Genomic DNA, 12,588 nt, shown 5'->3' on the forward strand with positions numbered 1-12,588 from the left:
AAATTTGAAAACCCTCTTGGATAGATTTGTGGATTTGAGGGTCGAATCGTTATTGGAATTTAGTCATTTTGGTATGGTTAGACTCGTGGTTGAATGGGCGTTCATATTTCGTAACTTTTGCCGGATTTCGTGATGTGGGCCCCATGGGCAAATTTTGAGTTAAGTTCGGATTTTATTGGAAAAGATGTAATATTTTCTTATGAAATTGATTTCTATAATTTTTATTGACTATATCGAATTAATTATGACTAGATACGAGTCGATCGGATTCGAAAAATCGAGAAAAAAGCATAATACTGATTAAATTGGAGCAAGTCGAGGTAAGTGACTTGTCTAACCTTGTGTAGGGGAAATTTCTCCTAGAATTGATATTAATATAATTATTAAAATGTGTTGAAAGTCGTGTACACGAGGTGACGAGTGTTTACACGTGTTAAATGTGAAAGATTATATTTTTAAAATTGTGTAGATCATTGTTGCGCATTTATTAAATTATTTTATATTGTTATATTCTTCATATATATATATATATATATATATATATATATATATATATATATATATATATATATATATATTTAAATTTGTTTGCCTTTTTCCTGCTAATTGTTTTACCCGTTTACTTGAAACTTGGTTTCTTTTATACTGTGCATTGTTGAAGGTTGATTTTCTTTAAATTAAATATTATTAATATGAAGTATTTGACATTTTTAAATTTTATATTGAAGCAACGTATTAAAATTTTGAAATATTATTTTCCTGAATTATTTATTCTTGAATATTTTCGTAAGATATGTTTTTGATTATTCTGGTATGAGTCGTGAGCTCTTTATTATTGAAAATTTTTGTTGTTGATTATTTTGTGGAAAATTGAAATATTGGGCACTTGAGGTGCAAATTGTGATATATTGTGATATTGATACGCATGCGGTGGTATAAGGTCTGGGTGTTGAAACGCATGCGGTGAGATAAGGGTGGCTTGATACGCGTGGCTAGTAGAGGTGACTACTAGAAGTCATGTGGTGTGATAAGGGTGGCTAAAACGCGGGATGCTATTTCGGGAAAAAAATATTTTCTTTAAATAAATTGTGAAGGCTCCTTGTGGTATAAGGAAATGAGATATTGTGAATTTATTTATAATTTGGGACTATGAGGCGGTAACTCGGCAGTGCCCTTGTTGATATTGATTTATGGCCATAGTTGCTTTCGATTAATTGTTGTGATTTTCATAAAGTTGAAGAAAATTCTGTTTTGATTCCACGAGATATTATTTACAATTATTTGGTGTCATTAAATGTGACATACTATTTGATTCATTTCCAATGTCATTTTATTTTACTATATTGATAAACATTTTACCATGCCATTATTATATTCAAGTTCACCTGACCTCGTCACTACTCTACCGAGGTTAGGCTTGGCACTTACTAGGTACCGCTGTGGTGTACTCATACTACACTTCTGCACATCTTTTTGTGCAGATCCAGGTACATTTTACCAGCCTAAACGTCAGTGCGTTACCTGCGCACGGAGACTTCGAGGTATATCTGCCAGCATTCGTAGACTCCAGAGTCCCCTTCTATCATTTTATGTTGCTTCCTTATATTATTTTTAGACCTTGACATATAGAGACATTGAGAATAAATTCTTAGAAGCTTATGATTTATTTCTACCGGGTTTTGGGAGTTGAAATTGTTTGAATTGTAATTTTTTTTTTACTTCAGATATTTATTATTATTCCGCATTGATAGGCTTACCTAGTCTTAGAGACTAGGTGCCATCATGACCTCCTACTGAGGAAATTTGGGGTCGTAACAAACCCGCTCCTCCAATATATTCATTTAAATCAAGTCTGTTGCGGCGTGCAACCCGATCTCCCAATATATATATATATATATATATATATATAAGTCTGTTGCGGCATGCAACCCGATCCTCCAATATGGACTTTTAATAAGTCTGTTGCGGCGTGCAACCCGATCCTCCAATATGGACTTTTCACAAGTCTGTTGCTACGTGCAACCCGATCCTCCAATATATTCATTATAATTAATTTGGTTGCGACGTGCAACCCGCTCCTCCAACATATTCATTTACCAATTTTTATAGAAAACGTTTCCCCACTAAATGCAATAATTAATATAAAATTAAAAGACAAGAAGCATACAATAATTATGATTTAATTATGAAACAAACAAAGGCAAATAGCAAATTATTATGGAAATCAGAGAGAAAATATGCAGTTTAATATTTAATATGCTAAATGTCAAATAACAATTAAGGCACATAATTCAAATAGCATGTAACAATTAATACAGGAATTCAAGAATTAATATTTGACAAAGAATAGGAGAGAAATAATTATTATAATAATTAATTCATGATTTAAAATAATTTATAATTTTTCAAGTAAGTAGGCAAACAATTAATTTGATGACGTATGGATACTCGTCACCTCGCCTATACGTCATTCATTTCACATAACAAATAATTTATAGGTTCTATTCCCTGAAGTCAAGGTTAAACACGACACTTACCTCGCTTTTCAAATTCTAATCAATTACTCGACCACAGTTTTTCCTTTTAAAGTTGTCTCTAAAAGCTTCAAATCTATTCACAAACAATCTGATATACTCAATACGAATCATAGGAATTAATTCCATATGAATTTACAAATTTTCCGGATAAAAATCTAAAATTCATTAAAATATTCGGCAGTGGAACCCACATCTCAAATCCCGGAAAAAATTACGAAATCCGAAAATCCATTCCGAGATGAGTCCAACCATACAAAAATTATCTAATTACGATGTCAAATGGACCTTCAAATCTTAAATTTTCGTTTTTGGAACATTTTATAAAAATCTGATTTTTCTTCCAAAATTTCACGGATTCATGATATAAATGAGTATGAAATCATGAAATATAATTAATATAGGATAAGGAACACTTACCCCAATGTTTTCCCGTGAAAATCGCCCAAGAATCGCCTTACCCGAGCTCAAAAATAGAAAAGGGTTGAAAATGGGACGAATCCCATTTTCCAGAACTTAAGTTCTGTTTTTGGGATTTTTACCCTTCGCGAACGCGGTCAGTGCCTCGCATTCATGAAGCATAAATTTGTGCTGTCAAATTTTACACTTCGCGAATGTGAGGGCTACTTCGCGAACGCGAAGCTTACCTGGCTTGGCCTTCGCGAACGCGAAGGCAATTGCCATGGCCAACCTATTTCCCTTCACGAACGTGAGGCTTCGATCGCGAACGCGATGATTTGAACCTCAAGCCTTCGTGAACGCGGTCACTTTATCGCGAACGCGAAGAACAAAATGTGCCAACTCCAATTTGCTCTTCGCGTTCGTGAGAGTACCTTCGCGAACGCGAAGAAGAACACACCAAAAGCCTGAAGTCTACAGAAAATCAGATTTCCTAAGTCCGAAATCATCCCGTAGCCCATCCGAAACACACCCGAGCCCTCGGGGCTCCAAACCAAACTAGCACACAAGTCCTAAAATATCATATAAACTTATTCGCACGATCAAATTGCCAAACTAACACCTAGAACTACGAATCGGATACCAAATCAAATTAAATTTTCAAGAAAACTTTAAAACCTTTATTTTTACAACCGGACATTCGAATCATGTCAAATCAACTCTGTTTCTCACCAAATTCGACAGACAAGTCACAAATATTATAGTGGACCTATACCGGGTTCCGGAACCAAAATACGGACCCGAGGTCAATAAATCCAACATTAGTAATTTCTTAAAAATCATTAAACTTTCAAGCTTTTAATTTTTTATTAAAATTCTATATCTCGAGCTAGGGACCTCGGAATTCAATTCCGGGCATACGCCCAAGTCCCAAATCACGATACAAACCGACCGAAATTATCAAAATACTGATCTGGGTCCGTTTGCTCAAAATGTTGACTAAAGTCAACTCAGTTGAGTTTTTAAAGCTCTACTTCACATTTTAATCCATTTTTCATATAAAAGAACTTTTCGAAAAATTATTCGGATTGAGCACGCAAGTCGAGGAATGATAAATGGTATTTTTCGTGGTCTTAGAACACAGAATTACTTAATAAATTTAAAGATGACATTTTGGGTCATCACATTCTCCACCTCTAAAACAAACGTTCGTTCTCGAACGGAGTTAGAAAAAGTACCTGAGCTAGTGAATAAGTGTGGATATTTACTTCGCATGTCCGACTCGGACTCCCGGATAGATTCCTTTACCTGCTGACCTCTCCATTTCACTCGAACTGAAGGATAACTCTTAGACCTCAACTGCCGTACCTGCCGGGCTAGAATAGCCACCGCCTCCTCCTCGTAAGTCAAATCTTTGTCCAATTGGAATGAGGTGAAATCTAACACATGGGACGGATCACCATGATACTTCCGGAGCATAGACACATGGAACACTAGATGAACTGCTGATAAACTAGGTAGTAATGCAAGCCTGTAGGCTACTTCACCCACCCTTTCAATAATTTCAAAGGGTCCGATATACCTAGGGCTCAACTTGCCCTTCTTTCCGAACCTCATTTCACCTTTCATAGGTGAAACCCGGAGAAATATTCTTTCTCCAACCATGAATGCAATATCACAAACTTTACGGTCGGCATAACTCTTTTGCCTAGACTAAGCTGTGCGAAGTCGATCCTGAATAATCTTGACCTTATCCAAGGCATCATGTACCAAATCGGTACCCAACAACCGAGCCTCTCCCAGTTCAAACCAACCAACTGGCGATCGGCATCGCCTTCCATATAATGCTTCATATGGAGCCATCTGAATGCTCGATTGGTAGCTATTATTCTAAGCAAACTCCACAAGTGGCAAGAAATGATCCCAAGAACCTCCAAAGTCTATAACACAAGCGCGGAGCATATCTTCCAATATCTGAATAGTGTGCTCTGACTGTCCGTCTGTCTGTGGATGAAATGTTGTACTCAACTCCACCTGCGTGCCTAACTCACGTTGTACAGCCCTCCAGAAATGTGAGGTAAACTGCGTACCTCGATCTGAAATAATAAACACGGGCACACCATGAAAGCGAACAATCTCACGAATGTAAATTTCAGCTAACCTTTCTGAAGAATAGGTAACTGCCACTGGAATGAAATGTGCTGACTTGGTCAACCTGTCCACAATGACCCAAACTGCGACAAATTTTCTCTAAGTCTGTGGGAGCCCAATAACAAAATCCATAGTGATACGCTCTCACTTCCACTCAGGAATTTCTAACTTCTGAAGCAAACCACCAGGTCTCTGATGCTCGTACTTAACTTGCTGACAATTCAGATACCGAGCTACATAAGAAACTATATCCTTTTTCATTCTCCTCCACCAATAATGCTGCCGCAAATCTTGATACATTTTGGCAGTACCTGGATGAATAGAGTATCTGGAACTGTGTGCATTTTCAAGAATTAATTCACGAAGCTCATCCACATTAGGCACACAAATACGACCCTGCATTCGCAGAACTCCATCTCTCCCTACAGCAACCTGTTTAGCATCATCGTGCCGCACTGTGTCCTTAAGGACAAGTAAATGAGGATCATCATACTGCCTCTCTCTGATGCGCTCATATAAAGAAGACCGAGCGACTATGCAAGCTAAAACCCGACTGGGTTCTGAAACATCTAACCTCATGAACTGATTAGCCAAAGTCTGAACATCTACAGCTAATGGCCTCTCACCAACCGGAATATACGCAAGACTGCCCATACTCACAACCTTTCTACTCAAAGCATCGGCCACCACATTGGCCTTTCCGAGGTGATACAAAATGGTGATATCATAGTCTTTCAACAACTCCAACCATCTTCTCTGCCTCGAATTAAGATCTTTTTGTTTGAACAAGTACTGAAGGTTGCGATGATCAGTAAATACCTCACACGAGACACCGTAAAGGTAATGCCTCCAAATCTTCAATGAATGAACAATGGCTGCCAGTTCTAAGTCATGAACAGGATAATTCTTCTCATGAAATTTCAACTGCCACGACGCATATGCAATCATCTTTCCATCTTGCATTAATACTGTACCAAGTCCACTGTGAGATGCGTCACAATATACCGTATACGATCCTGAACCTGTGGGTAATACCAACACTGGCGCCGTAGTCAAAGCAGTATTGAGCTTCTGAAAGCTCAACTCACACTCGTCTGACCATCTGAATGGGACACCTTTCTGGGTCAATCTGGTCAATGGGCTTGCTATAGATGAAAACCCTTCCATGAACCGATGATAATAACCTGCTAAACCCAGGAAACTCCAGATTTTTGTAATTGAAGTAGGTCTAGGCCAATTCTGAACAGCCTCTACCTTCTTAGGATCCACCTTTATGCCTTCTGCCGACACAACATGCCCCAAAAAGGCAACTGAGTCTAACCAAAACTCATATTTTGAAAACTTGGCATATAACTGATTATTCTTCAAAGTATGAAGCACACTCCGTAGATGCTGCTCATGATCCTCTTGACTGCTGGAGTAAATCAAGATATCATCAATTAATACAACCACAAAAGAATCCAAATAGGGCTTAAACACCAGATTCATCAAATCCATAAATGCTGCTGGGGCATTTGTCAACCCAAATGACATCACTAGGAATTCGTAATGCCCATACCGAGTTCGAAAAGCTATTTTAGGGACATCAGATGCCCTAATCTTCAACTGATGGTAACCAGACCTCAAATCGATCTTCGAAAATACCTTAGCACCCTGAAGCTGATCAAATAAGTCATCAATTCTTGGCAGCGAATATTTGTTTTTGATAGTGGCCTTGTTCAACTGTTGATAGTCTATACACATCCACATAGATCCATCTTTCTTCTTTACAAATAATACTGGTACACCCCAGGGCGAGACACTAGGTCTAATGAATCCCTGATCAAGGAAGTCTTGTAACTTCTCTTTCAATTCTTTCAACTCTGGCGGGGCCATACAGTATGGTAGAATAGAAATGGGATGAGTGCCCGGAGCCAAATCAATACAGAAGTCAATATCTCTGTCGGGTGGCATCCCCGACAAATCTGCAGGAAATACTTCTGGAAAGTCACGAACAACTGGTACTGAGTCCATGGAAGAAAATCTGCACTAGGACCGGGAATATAAGCCAAATAGGCTAGACACCCGTTCTCTACCATACGCCGAGCTTTCATAAAAGAAATAACCATGCTGGCAGAATGACTAGGAGTTCTTTTCCACTCTAACCGAGGTAACCCCGGCATAACTAGGGTCACTGTCTTGGCATGACAATCCAATATAGCATGATAAGGAGACAGCCAATCCATACCCAAGATGACATCAAAATCTACAATTTCAAATAGTAGAAGATCCACACTAGTCTCAAAATTACCAATAGTAACCACACACGAACGATAGACATGATCTACTACAACAGAGTCTCCCACCGGTGTAGATACACACACAGAAGCACTCAGAGAATCATAAGCCACAACCAAATATGAAGCAAAATAGGAGGACACATAGGAATAAGTAGATCCTGGATCAAATAGAACTAGAGCATCTCTATGGAAAACTGGAATAATACTTGTGATCACATCATCAGATGACTCTGCCTCAGGCCTAGCTGGAAAAGCATAAAATCAGGGCTGGGCCCCACCACTCTGAACTGCGTCCCTAGGACGGCCTCTAACTTGCTGACCTCTGCCTCTAACGGTCTGATCTCCACCTCTAATGGCCTGACCTCCACCTCTAGCTGCCTGACGCCTACCTCTAGCTGGATGAACAGGCGGTGAAGCAACCGGTGCCGGTATGATGGCACGAGAATCTTGCCGAGATCTGTTACTCGCCAATCTAGGGAAATACCTCCTGATGTGACCAATATTCCCACACTCATAACACCCATCCTGATGTCGTGGCTGCTAAAGCTGAAGATGAAGCTGAAGCTGACCCAAATGGGCCGAATAACCGCTATAGTAACTATGGAGTGGCGGTGTACTTATAGGAGTTGAATGAGCACTGAATGATGGCTGCCCAGAGTAAGGCATAATAGGACTGTGACTCCCTGAAGCATCGGGAGATTCATGAAGTGCTGAATGAAACGGTCTGGGAGGATGAACCCTACCAAAATTACCCTTGCCTCCAGATGAGGCACCACTAAAACCACCGAACTGACGAGGCTTCTTATCGGACCTCTGCCCTCTCTTCTGTGCAAGAACCATCTCGATCCTCCTTGCGACATTAGTAGCCGCTTGAAAAGAAATTTCACTTCCGGTCTCCTTGGACATATGAAGTCTAATAGGGTGAGTGAGTCCCTCAATAAACCTCCTCACTTTCTCTCCCTCCGTAGGTAGTAAAAGGAGAGCATGACGGGCCAAATCCACAAAACGGGACTCATACTGAATAACAGTCATACTGCCCTGCTGTAGACGCTCATATTGCTTGCGGAATTCCTCCCTCAGTGTGATAGGAAGGAACTTCTCCAGAAATAGCTAAGAGAATTGCTCCAAGATAAGTGCAGGTGATCCAACTGGTCTGGTCAATGTGTAATCTCTCCACCATCTCTTGGCGGAACCTGTCATCTGAAATACACCAAAATCAACCTCATTGGTCTCAACTATACCCATGTTCTGCAGCACCTCGTGACAGTGTTCAAGATAATCCTGTGGGTCCTCAGAAAGTGTACCACTGAAGTGAACTGGAAAGAGCTTAGTAAACTTATCCAGTCTCAATAAGGCCTCAAAAGACATGGCGGGCCTATCACCGATCTGTGCCGCAATAACTGGCTGAACTACCCCAACTGGCGGGGCTGCTTGAGCCTGATTCTGGGGAGCCATCTGCTCCGGGGAGGGAGTAGTGGGAGTTTGTGCTCCTCCCCCAGCCCGTGAGATGGCTGGTACCACTGGAAATGTACCATTCTTGGCCACGCCCTCCATAAGTCTTACCAAACGGACTAGAGCGTCCTGAAGTTCTGGAGTGGCTATGAATCCTTCCGGGACCTGGACTTGTCCAACTGGTACATTCTGAACTGGAACTTCTTCCTGAAGATCCACCTGAGGTTCTATAACAGGTGCAACTGCTCGAGCTCCGGACTGAGCTCTACCTCGGCCTCTGCCTCGGCCTCTAGCATGACCTCGACCTCGACATCTGCCCCTGGCCATAGTTGCCACCGGGGGTTCTGGTCCATGTCCATCGGTAGAGGTATTACGTGTTCTCACCATCTGCGAGAGAATAAGAGTAGAATGATTCAATCATCGATGATAGAATAAAATCGCATGACAGAATAAGAAAGAAGTGATATTGTTCCTAAACTTCATAGCCTCTGAGAGATAAGTATAGACGTCTCTGTACCGATCCTTCAGACTCTACTAAGCTTGCTCATGACTCGTGAGACCTAAGTAACCTAGTGCTCTGATACCAACTGTCACGACCCAAAATTCCCACCTTCGGACCATGATGGCGCCTAACATTTCACTTGCTAAGCAAGCCAACGTTAGAATAATATTAACTAATTTTTAAATAATTTTTAAATTATTAATAATCAAAGAAACAAATGTGAAAGCAAAGTTTGAAATATAGTAAAATAATCCATAAAAATAACGGTGTCTAAATACCATCCCAGAATTGGTATCACAAGTGCACGAGATTCTAGAATAAATACAAATAAACGTCTGAATAAAATAAAGCTGTCTGGAAATAAACACACAGCTAAAGTAAAATAGACGGGGACTTCAAAAGGGCGGACGCCATGCAGTTATACCTCAAGTCTCCTCTGGTAGCTGAAATCCGAGCAAGTCTATGGTACGCCGGTGGGACCAACTCCAAAATCTGCACAAAAAGTGCAGAGTGTAGTATCAGTACAACCTACCCCATGTACTAGTAAGTGCTGAGCCTAACCTCGACGAAATAGTGATGAGGCTAAGGCGGGTCACTTACATTACCTGCACGCAATATTAGTAATAACAACAATAATAGAAATAAATCAGGTAACTCATTTATAATAATTGAAGCCAACTCGGCAGTTATAACCAATTATCATTTCCATCAATTCTGTTGCAGCGTGCAACCCACTCTCACAATATATTCACATTCAATTCTGTTGCAGCGTGCAATTCGCTCTCACAATATATTCACATTCGGTTCTGTTGCGTGCAACCCGCTCCTTCAATATATTCATTTTAATCAAGTATGGTGCGGTGTGCAACCCGATCCCCCAATATGTATGTCAACTTTTAAATAAGTCTGTTTCGGCGTGCAACTCGATCCTCCAATATGGACTTTTAATAAGTCTGTTGCGGCGTTCAACCCGATCCTCCAATATGGACTTTTCACAAGTCTGTTGCGGCGTGCAACCCGATCCTCCAATATATTTATTATAATTAATTCTGTTGCGGCGTGCAACCCGCTCCTCCAACATATTCATTTAAAAATTCTTATAGAAAAAATTTCCCCAATAAATGCAACAATTAATATAAAATTATAAGACAACAAACATACAATAATTATGATTTAATTATGAAACAAACAAAGGCAAATAGCAAATTATTATAGAAATTAGAGAGAAAATATGCAGTTTAATATTTAATATGCTAAATGTCAAATGACAATTAAGGCACATAATTCAAATAGCATGTAACGCTTAATGCAGGAATTCAAGAATTAATATTTGACAAAGAATAGGAGAGAAATAATTATTATAATAAATAATTCATGATTTAAAATAATTTATAATTTTTTAATTAAGCAGGCAAACAATTAATTTGACGACGTATAGACACTCATCACCTCGCCTATACGTCGTTCACATGCATTTCTCATAACAAATAATTTAAGGGTTCTATTCCCTCAAGTCAAGGTTAACCACGATACTTACCTCGCTTTGCAAATTCTAATCAATTACTCGACCACAGTTTTTCCTTTTAAATTTGTCTCAAAAAGCTTCAAATCTATTCACAAACAATCTGATATACTCAATACGATTCATAGGAATTAATTCCATATGAATTAAGCCCACAAGCTACTTTTATTTCGAGTTCGAGCAAGCACTCACTCGACTACTAAGCCTACGGGCTATATTACTTCGAGTTCGAATCACTCACTCGAGAACTAAGCCTACGGACTATATTACTTCGAGTTCGAATCACTCACTCGACTACTAAGCCTACGAGCTATATTACTTCGAGTTCGAATCACTCACTCGACTACTAAGCCTACAAGCAACATTACTTCGAATTCGAATCATTCACTCGACTACTAAGCCCATGGGCTACTTTTATTTTAAGTTCGAGCAAGCACTCACTCTACTACTAAGCCTACGGGCTATATTACTTCGAGTTCGAATCACTCACTCGACTACTAAGCCTACGGGCTATATTATTTCAAGTTCGAATCACTCACTCGACTACTAAGCCTACGGGCTATATTACTTCGAGTTTGAATCACTCACTCGACTACTAAGACTGCGGGCTATATTACTTCGAGTTTGAATCATTCACTCGACTTCTAAGCCTACGGGTTACTTTTACTTCGAGTTCGAAACATTCACTCGACTAATAAACCTACGAGCTACTCTTATTCCGAGTTCGAGCAAGCACCCACTCAACTATTATGCCTACGGGCTACATTACTTCGAGTTCGAATTATTCACTCGACTACTAAGCCTACGGGCTACTTTTATTTTGAGTTCGAGCAAGCACTCACTCGACCCTTACGCCTACGGGCCATATTACTCCGAGTTTGAATCATTCACTCGACTACTAAGCCTGCGGGCAACTTTTATTTCGAGTTCGAGCAAGCACTCACTCGACCCTTATGCCTACGGGCTATATTATTTCGAGTTCGGGAAAATCACCCACTCGACCAATCAATGCCTATGGGATACATTACTTCGAGTAAGTTACTCATTATTTCGAGTTCAAACGAACACTCGACTATTTATGCCTGAAGGCTATTCGAGCCCGACAAAGCAAAGGGAACTACCCACAAAGCCCGAAGACAATAGTGATTAAAATTCAAACTATCTATTTAGCTTAAAAGGCTATTTTGCTTCAAAAAGAAGAAAGATTTATATTTACAAATTTTTGTACAAAAGCAACTCAGCCAAAAGGAAGTTTTTTATATAAAGACAGAAAGCGGTATCAAAAGAACGAAACAAACTACCTAAGGACCTAAATGGCTCAATCTTCATCGGAGGCTGTGTTCTCGGCACCTTCCTCATCTTCAGACTCACCCGAGTCATCAGAGTCCTCCTCAGGAAAGGCCAACCTTTGAGTTTTGTTCTCCTCCGCCCTGGTGACTTCAATCTCGGCCCCAACATCGAAGCCTGAGCACTGACCTCCTCGAGAGCTTCTCTCTGAGCTTGCCATTTTGCATGTTCGACCATGCTCTTGGCTTTGGCTTGGTTAAACTCAACATCAATCCTGAACTGAGCCACTTTGGCATTGGCTCTTTTATTGGGCTCAATCACCTCAGATCTGGCCACTTCAAGTTCATTAGCCAAACCTGCTTTATATGAAGTGGCCAAATCCAACCGATGTTGAAGCTCTTTCATCTTCTCGATCACCTCCGAAGCATTTTCTTTCATAGATCGAAGTTGGGCATCAGACAG

The sequence above is a fragment of the Nicotiana tomentosiformis genome, chromosome 12 (assembly GCF_000390325.3).
Source record: "Nicotiana tomentosiformis chromosome 12, ASM39032v3, whole genome shotgun sequence".
Classification (NCBI taxonomy): domain Eukaryota; kingdom Viridiplantae; phylum Streptophyta; class Magnoliopsida; order Solanales; family Solanaceae; genus Nicotiana; species Nicotiana tomentosiformis.